The following is a 10,039-nucleotide window of genomic DNA, read 5'->3' as shown; positions in this document are numbered from 1 at the left end:
TTTTTCTCCTGGAGTTTGTTCTTCAGCCTGTCTTAAAATTTGAAGACACTGAATGGTCTATTTAAAGCCAAGTAGGTTTAGTGAGAAATAAAATACAGTCTCCAGTATAAAGTAGCTAAGATTTTCCTCTGCCACTGCAAAAGTTCAAGTATTGGAAAGAGTCATTACAAGAATTTATATGCAGTACTGCATGTATAACATGTATATGTAAAATATGATTTACATTGTATTATTCTTTTTTTCTTAGATGGAATCTTTATGGGGAAAAAAGCATGAAATCCCATGCTAAAATAAATCTTTAAACTAACATGAATACTTAGGGCTGAGAAGTTTGACAAGACCTGAATTCTAGATATATGACAATAATTCCATCAGTAATTGGTGAATATGTAAAACCTTGTATGTTTGTATTTATACAAATATTCATTTAATGATATTTAGAAAACATTTTCAGAACCCCAGTATCATATGAGCTAATCTGAAATAAATGAATTACTCCTAGGGACAGAAGACTTTGCAGAAAATACCACTGTGATATTACAGTAAGTATCAGAAAACACAGTTTTAGCTCAGTCTTACACGTAAAGTCTGGGGCATTCTTTCCTTTCAAAGATTTGTGCCTTTAGTGTACAGGCTACAGAAGTGAAGTCAACTTCTGAAACTTGTACAAATGCATAAAAAGGAAGTACAAATGAGGTCCTAAAAGGTCATAAACTGAAAATACAGTACTGTATCCTAAGCAAATAAAATTACATAGATGATAACCAGTTACAGAATCACAGGACGGTTGGGGTTGGAAGGGACTCATGGAGGTCATCTGATCTAAAACCTACACAAGCAAGTTTGCCCAGAGCAGCTTATCCAGGCCCATGCCAGATGGATTTTGAAAATCTCTAAGGATGGAGACTCCTTAACCTCAGTTGGAAACCTCTGTCAATTCTCAGTCATCCTCCCAGTGATGTTCAGATGAATCTCCTGCATTTCAGTTTGTACCCATTGCCTCTTGCCTGCATAGACCTTGTATTCTTTTCATGTTCTCTCCAGGTATTCATATTCAATGACAAGACCTACCTTGAGCCTTCTTTTCTCTAAGTGAAACAGTCTCTACTCTCTCAGCCTTTTCTTATAGCAGAGATGCTCCTGTCCATTATTCACTTTTGTGGCCTTTCAATGGACTCCCTCCAGTATGTTCAGGTCTCTCTCTAACTGGGGAACAAAAGAATTGGACACAATAATATAGGTATGGCCTCACCAGGGCTGAGCAGTCACCTCCCTTGACTGGCTGACTCCCTAGGGTACCTCTAGGCTATTTTGCAGCAAGGACATATTGCTGGCTCATGTTCAACTTAGTGTCCAGAAGAACACATCATATGGAAACATATTTGTAAAATATATTTTCTTCCTTTTCAATAGTGAAGTATTTAATGTTGCTACCATGTACAGACAATGGTAATATGAACAATGGCCTGGTTATTGCTTACTCAGTGAAAATCATTTCCTAGCTGGAACTACTGGATTTGGCATCTACCTAATAAAATAAACAAATCAAGACAATTTATGAAGCCAAAAAAAAAAAAAATAATAATTCAGAGTTGGAAGAGCAAAGGATTCTAGCCTTGTAAAGACAGACCTCAAATTTTTGTACTCAACCATTTGAAGTTTCCAAGAACGAGAATGGTTTGAAGGTCTGAGAGCAGTTCATAGTCATATCATAATGCTGAAGTCCAAATCTGGACAATAAATGTTTGTTTAAACTCTTAACTCCATCACACCATTGTTGGAGGCATGCAGCAAAAATGGCACGAAATTCTGGAGAACAAGGGATTAAATGTTATGATGATTAAAAGCATGATTTTTAAAGCGCCGCTTGATCCACAGCACAGAAAGAACTTCTGAAAGATGTAAAATTCTTTGTTTTAAGGAATGATGAAAACCCTGTCTAGGTTTATTTTATTGCCCTTTCTCAGTGAGAAAGATGCAGGATATCAATTTGAAAGCCTGGAACTATCTTTGAGAAATATGTATGCTAGAAATGTTGTTGTGACTAACAGTGAGGGCTATTCTGAGAGCAAAAATATTATTTTTAAGCTTTACTTGGTCCTCTTACTTTGCTATAAATGATGTATATCTGTGCTACCGAGATAAGGTGAGATTTCATATGCGTCTCTAACAGGAAACTATTTTATCTTTCTCAGTTTAATGCAGACCTTTTGCTTAAGGCTCTTTCAGTTTCCCATGCTTTCTGTGTCAGAGATTTGGCCCAAAGAATGTTAACCTCATTTTCTCTTGTTCCAGGAAAGTACAAACCAAGAAGACATCTTACAGAAGCGAATAGTGTACCTCAGAGCATTATATCATCAACAAACAGGTCCAAACCAGTTGTGGATGCCCCGTCCCTGGAGGTGTTCAAGGCCAGATTGGATGGGGCCCTGGGCAGCCTGGTCTAATATTAAATGTGGAGGTTGGTGGCCCTGCCTGTGGCAGGGGGGTTGGAGATTCATGATCCTTGAGGTCCCTTCCAACCCTGTGATTCTGTGATTCAATCCAGTTTTGCTATTCTATATACTGGGATATACACATCAGAATCACTAAATGTAGTGCCTTAAATTTGGCACTGAAGTGCTCTTATTTTCAGATGTGGCAGAATAGACGTAGTTCCGTAACTACGTAACTGTCAATCCCAATGGTTTTCTGTATGAACAATGTTTCCCTGTCTATGCAATTCATCTTGATATACAGCAATGACAGCTACTTTCCAAATGAAAAATATACCAGAGAGATAGAGAGAGAGAAGGCAGACACCACTTTAAATCAAAACTTGCCTATACACTTCTCAGGTCTACCCCAAAGTTGACTTTGTAATTTGAAATATGGAGTGCTTTCCAGGAGGATGAGGTACTTTTGCTGTAACTAGTAAAGCAACTCTGATCGTCACAACAACTATAAACAGAGAGATAAAATAAATCAAACTGACAAAATGCACTGCGATAAGAAAGTTCTGCAACAGTACGAGAACCATTATGACTATTTCATTTCATTCAAACTAAATTATGCTCAATAAATAAAACATAATGTGACAAAAAAAGTTCTGCATCCAAGCTTCTTACAGCATAAGTGGATTAGATTCCATGCATAATAGGCTAGTAAACAGCAGACCCATACAAACTGAGGAAAGAGAATTCAATTTCAAACAGTATGAAGTTGACAACTGCACAGAGCTATTAGCCAAATGTTCAGCAGCCAGCCAGAAGGTGTCAACAAAAATTGCCTTAAGCAAGAGAAGCAAACAAGAGCAGGAGTTATAAAAAAAATTAAATTAACTCATGCGATAATTGTCACCAGAAAGGCCAGTATGACAGATGATTAAGATCCTGCTAATGGGAAAAAAAAAAAATCCAAAAAAACAAGAGCTGATTTAATGTAAGATGAAGTCATTGAAATCAGCAGTTAAGAACCAAATACTTAAAAAACTCCTACATTAACAGCAAAGGAACAGCCATTTCTTCCTGTTAGTCTCCTGTAATTCCCTTTAGAGTTCACTTGGATAATGAGTGATTAAAGTCTGTGTGTATAAATCTAAAACTGTGTCCTAATTGGGTTTCACAGAACTAATTGCCTCTTATCAATAAAGCTGACACATGGCATGCTTGTCCTTCAAGCATCTCACTCTGGGCCTCATTCTACTTCCCTCCAACTTAGCTTCTGACATTCAGGGGAGCAAAAAATTGTCATGTTAATAGAAAATAGAAAGTAATACAGAAGAACTAAAGTAGATCAGTAAACACAGGGGAAATGGATATTTTATATGACTTATATGCCCTTGTGTTTCATGACACATCCCATCCACTTGTAGCACTTTCATAGTGTTTTTGTAGTCCTCTCACTGTAAGCAGTTTCTGTTGCTTCACTTACATCAGCACAGAGAATCAGTAGAGCCTCCCAGTGCTGACACAGCATATAGCAACAGAAGAGGTTTCACTCCTGGAACACCTCTGAAAGACAAAAGCTTTGCATAAATTCTCTACCCCACATCCAAACACACATCTGTAAGTGTAGCTGTAGTCACACTGGCATTTTCTTGGCAATGCAGTGAGAAGGAGAACATACAACCTTTTCCTCACACAAAGCAGTTATGCCTTACAGCCTAGGGCAACATCTAATCTTAAGATATAATGACTACCCAAGTAGAATTATACACAGGAGCAACAAAAAAATAGCAGACACAGACATAACTACTTAATACTACTTCAAATATTATTGTACAGCGTTCAGTCACTCTTAACACATCCTTTTAAATTCCTTGACAGCAGGGACAAAATCAGTTATATAAGCTATGCAGTCTACAATGTGTCTTCTAATTAACGGGCTAAACCTGTCCAATATAGACAGCTGCTGTATGTAAGACGAAAGGTCCTCCTCCCAAAGACACAATATCATGGCTTCATTTGAAATCAATTGTTACTAAGTCAATTCCCTTACATCATTTCGACAGAAGTGACAATATATAAGTCATTGGAAACAGTGTAACCTGGTATTCTGCTAGGACAGAAGGTTCTAATTCTCGTCTGATTTTTTTTTTAATTATTTTTATTTTTTTAATATCATCTGTATTGTCCATGGAAGTACAAGCAAAGCAGGAATAGCAATTTTCTCTTGCCTAAGCAGGAGGAAGGAGCTTAGGAAAGCAACACTGCAAACACAAGTGGCTACTACCTACTGAGACTGATGCCATCTGTACCAGTAGAGTTTTTGAGGCGTCCTTCTGAGACAAAATAATTTAAGAACTGCAGTTAAAGTGTATCAGTAATGTTTTGCTCATTTGAGAAAAACGTACTTCCAGGAAAACAAACACTGTCATGGCTCAGTTTTGTTTTTCTATACACAACTATGCCCTCTAGTGGAACTGGCTGTTTCACTACATACATTTTGTCAAAATCAGCACTTCATTTGAACTGTGCTCCTCAGCAGAAGTTTTGACCTACGTTTTCTAACAGGAAACTGTTGTATTAACTTCAAAGAATTTAACTGCAGAATTCTCAAGATGCTGAGAGAAAAAAAATAAAATAAAAATGTCAATAAAGTTGCCATTTTTGAAGTATCCTTCCTATTAGCCATTACAATTATACTGATAGAAGGAAATCTTGTCTGTCATCTTTCAGATAATGTCAGCAATAGTATTACTTCAGTCATATTGGAAAGCAATAAAATAAGTGGCAGTAGTTTTAAGTCATTGCTCATCGAATTCTATGCTACTCCCTAGTGCAGACACACAAACAAAAAGACAGAAAACATCAGAAAGAGTAGAACATACAGTTTCAGTCCCCACTTGAAAGCTCATTGGTGGAAAAAGAGTCAGAGCACACAATCTTATTACTCAGTCTCATATCTGGCAGGCTTCAAGCAGCAGCACAGTTAACATTTGGTCTTCAGCTGTCTCACTGACAACAGCAGCACTGAGGATGTGATGGCCTTGGTTGACTACTAAAAAAGCAAAACGAGAAAAGACTAGGAATGAAGTGAAGGAAGAAAAGAGGATGTGGGGAAAGGAAAGATGGCAGTCAGACAGACCATCCTGCAGTCTACATAGATTTCATTATTTTGTTATGTGGTAACAGCAAAAATTTTGCACCCAGTTTCACAACTAAATGCAGCTATGACAGAAGAATAAAAAAATATGAAGTCATTCCATTCAATCTGGGTGTATTTCAGGATAAGAGCAGTGCTGTTGAAGATAGTCACTCCTTTCAGGATGTTTTCCCATGACATCTACATAGTTATGTATAGTTACAGGCTGCCTTTTTTAATCAGTCTTACTCTGGGGTACCACACATACAAACTTTTACTCTTTACTTCAAAAATCCCGTAGTCTTCAAAAATCCCATAGAAAAAATATTAAATATAAAAATAAACACATATCTTCTTTCATGCTGTCAGAAAGGTGGTCCATGAAAATGTTAACACCTAAAAACACGTCTTTGAAGCTTTATGAATCAGGAGATCAAGTCCCACAGCTGTTCTTTCTGTGAGAGATGCCCTCTCAAATGTTTTGGGTATGTGGGACAGTATGTGAATGGCACTACTCTATGTTCATAAGCGTATACCCTGAGACAATTTCACTAAACATAGTTTAGCTCTTTGTTACATATCTTTGGCTGATGCAAAAAGTAGCCAAATGGCTCATACAAAGCCACCTGTGAAGAACAGACTTGCCTTATCACTACAGCTCTGTGTGGTGATCACTGCACTGTGACCCGGGCTACCACCTCCAAACGTGACCTCAACCTGAGAACTGAATTTCTGGCTTGACTTCAGCTCTGCCTCCATCACCTTGAGGTTCCGTGATGATCTGGACTCTTGGCTGAATCTCACTACCATCTCTGGGCCTGACCTGCTCACCTCAGATGGGCACTGTGTGTCTGAACCCAGGCTGAGTGATTTCCCTCAGCTTCTGTCCCTTACAGAGCAGCTGGTCCCCACTTCTCCTTGAGACCTTGAACCATTCACAACTGCGTGCAAAGCATGGTTATGAGGCTTTGATGTGGGAAAAGGAACCTGGATTCAAATTTATGATAGGCTATTAGGTGCAAACAATATTCTACCTTTACCAAATAGGACAGCATTCAAAGATTCACAGGTGAAAGAACATACATAACATACATTTGTACCTCTGTCTTTCACAGTGCAGCTGTTTAAACTGACAGTCAGACTTACTTATTAAGTTAGTAACTTAGTTTAGTTACGTAAAATGTAAGTAAGTTACACAAAATGCTTTTTGGATTGTCCATCAGAAGGACTTCATGTTCTTCAGATAGCTGAAGCTAAACCAGGAAGGCCTGGAAAAATGTGGAAACATGCAAAGGCAGAACTAGGCTGACTTTGGTCTGCTTAAGCTCTTATAAAAATGCAGCCTTACTTGTGCCTCAAAGAGCTGCTAATCTAGAAAAAAGTCCTCAATTCCCACTTGGGTTATCTAATCAAATGCATTTCTTTGCTTTTAGCTTTACATATTTGTTGGTTCCCACTTACATCACTGTTCTTTATATATATGCAAAGCTCAGAAAGCTTAGCTTATGCTTTTGTTGTAGAAACCTGTATAGCCATGCAGAATACTTACACAAGGTTTTACCTGTATTAGTACCAGGAAAGCAAGTGAATAAACTAGCAAAACCATGTTCAAATTCAGGTCTTAGTATCAAATAATCACCTGTAAAATAATCACTAAATTAACAGAACAGCTCATTGATATTAAAAAGTTATTTAGAATGAATTTTATCTGCATAAAACTCGATCCAAACTAATTTCATGCAGAATTGTGTTGAAAGGTATGTATTTGTTTCAGAAGCTTGCATTGCTGTCCAAAAAAGAAAAAGAAAAAAAAATTGATGTTGTGCCCAGCTGATGAAGAATCATCATGATATTTTTGAAATTCAATGCTCTCGTACGTTAAATAATTTATATTATTAAGTAATCTCATATAGGGCTCAGAATGAAGCCATGCAATTCCATCCCATGCAATGGTGATGGGAATGCTAGAGTTCCTCACTTTCTGGATTAAATGGAGAATGTTCAGAGCATAGCAATATGAATAAGAAGTTCAGAATGTGACTACAAGAAGAAATAAAGGAACTGGGCTTACTCAACCTTTAAAGAAAAAAAAAAAAAAAAGAAATTAAGTTGAGCATGGGACCTGATAACTTCAGAGAGGCGGCAGGCTTGTAGACACTCCTTTATTTTACATTCCTAAGAACCTGTAAAAAAAAAACTCTACATAGGACACAATTTATTGCCCTTGAGCATCTGCTTTTACAAGTCTCCTCTGTTCTTGCATTTCTAGGATTACTGTGACTGTTAGTTGACACGTTTCTTTTCCCAAATTTTAGGCAGCAATGGCAATGAACTTGCAGTAGGACAGCTGTTTCTGCATAGCTTCTTTTTAACAGCAAAAGAAGCATAGGAGTTTAGAAATATTTACTGTGAATTAAAAGAGCAACAGTTGTTGAAAAATTCACAACAAAACTGAAAATATACAACACTAAAGAAATTCAAGTATTTTCTCAAAGTTGAAAATTAAGGATTAAAATCCCTGTTTCCTGAAAACTTATATTCCCACAACTTTTATATTACCTAAGGCCAGATCACAGAGCTTCTGCCAGCATTTGTAATTCCTGTCTGCGAATACATCAAACTTGCTGATTCAAGTCCTTCTCCTGTTAGTATTAAGGCTGAACTACGCAGGGAATGAGAAAGTCTGCATTTTCAAACATCGTTGCTGGCCTAAGCAAAATGAAAACAGTGTATAAATGTCATATGCCTTGCTACAGATCTTCATACGCTGTCTGCCACAAAAGCAATCTTTCTGACCTCAAGATGAGCTACACAAATGGCAGTACGTGTAGTGACTAACCCAGTCACCCAGACATCCTTCTCTTAGAAGATATTTAGCTCTTACCTTGCATTAAGGCCACAGAGCAACACTGCTTTTCAACAAGCCACTTCAGAAGCAATCTACAGATCTCATTGCTCTAACAGCACACAAGTGGAGGATGAAAGGGATTATGGTGTCAATTTTCCAGTTGATTGAGTGTACCTAAGAGCCATTATGACCTATACAGTATCTAATGACACACACAACAGTCCCTCACTGCATACATTCTTCCTGTGTAAGAAATTACCTCAGTGCTCTGCTCTCCACTGTCTGAAAATTTCTGAACTTGTAACCAAAATTTAACGGGTTAATAAATACAGTATTTTTCACTTGAAAATCCCAGTCAATTTTATTCTTAAAAATAGAACTCAATTCGGTGAAAATTTAAGAATCAAAAGATTCATCTAAGTCCTGTGTCTTCAAATACTAGCTGAAAACATACACAGTGAGAGGCCATCTTCATATTACTGTCAGTAGCTCTGAAACGATCTGATTCCTCCTAAGCTCTCTTTGGACTCATTACACCACTGGAAACAGCTGTTATTTGAATATATAATATTGAGAAGCTTAATGAAACCCTTTAATTGTGTTATTTACTATTTGTAATAACTAGAGGCCCATGTTTTTGTGTGCATGTGTGCTGGGGGGGGGAAGGGGGCTCTCGCTTTTCTTAAGAATCACTAACACCTGTATAAAGTATCACAGAATCGCAGGGGTTGGAAGTGACCTGCCAACCAGCGATGGTCTGGATACCATGGAGTCCAAACCCCCTGCTAAAGCAGTTTCCCTACAGCAGCTCACACAGGAAAGTGCTCAGGAAGGTTTTGAATATCTCCAGAGAGAATTCACAACCTCTCTGGGCAGCCTGCTCCAGTGCTCTGTCACCCTCACAGTAAAGAATTTCTTCCTCATGATTGTTGGAACTTCCTGTGTTGCAGATTTTGCCTTTTGCTCCTTGTCCTTCGCTGGGCACTACTGAAAAGAGCCTGGCCCCATCCACTCGACTGTCACCCATCAGATATTTATGAGCACTGATGAGATTCCCCCCTCAATCTCCTCTTCTCCAGGCTGAACAGACCCAGGTCTCTCAGCCTTTCCTTGTAATGGATATGCTCCAGGCACCCAGTTATATTTGTGGCTGTCTGCTGGACTCTCCCTAGATGTTCCCTGCCTTCATCTGGGGACACAGCAGCCCAAATGTAGCCTCACCAGGATAGAAAGAAGGGATCACCTCCTGGACCTCCTGCCCATTTATTTTTAATGCACCCCAGGATACCATCTGCCTTCTGGACCACGAGGTCACACTGCCGGTTCATGGCCAAGCTATCATCCACCAGGACACCCAGCAGCCCGTGGGAGACCCGAGAATTTCACTTTCCAGGCTTTTAAGACTTTGTTACAAAGGATTCCCTGAGATCACACCTACCACAGCGTCACCGATGACGGTGACGTTACGGTAAGGGGCTGGAACTACTCAGGCGCTGACTGCGCGTTTTACAAAACCTCGAGAGATCTAAACGCACCCCACAGACCTTCCCCGTGCCGCCCCGCACCTCCCCCATGGCAGCAAGCAGAGGGTCGGGCTTCCGCTGGGGGCGGGCCGGCAGAGAGGCG

Source organism: Meleagris gallopavo, chromosome 3 (assembly GCF_000146605.3).
Source record: "Meleagris gallopavo isolate NT-WF06-2002-E0010 breed Aviagen turkey brand Nicholas breeding stock chromosome 3, Turkey_5.1, whole genome shotgun sequence".
Lineage (NCBI taxonomy): Eukaryota > Metazoa > Chordata > Aves > Galliformes > Phasianidae > Meleagris > Meleagris gallopavo.
The sequence above is the reverse complement of the archived record's forward strand: the minus strand, read 5'-3'. Positions refer to the sequence as shown.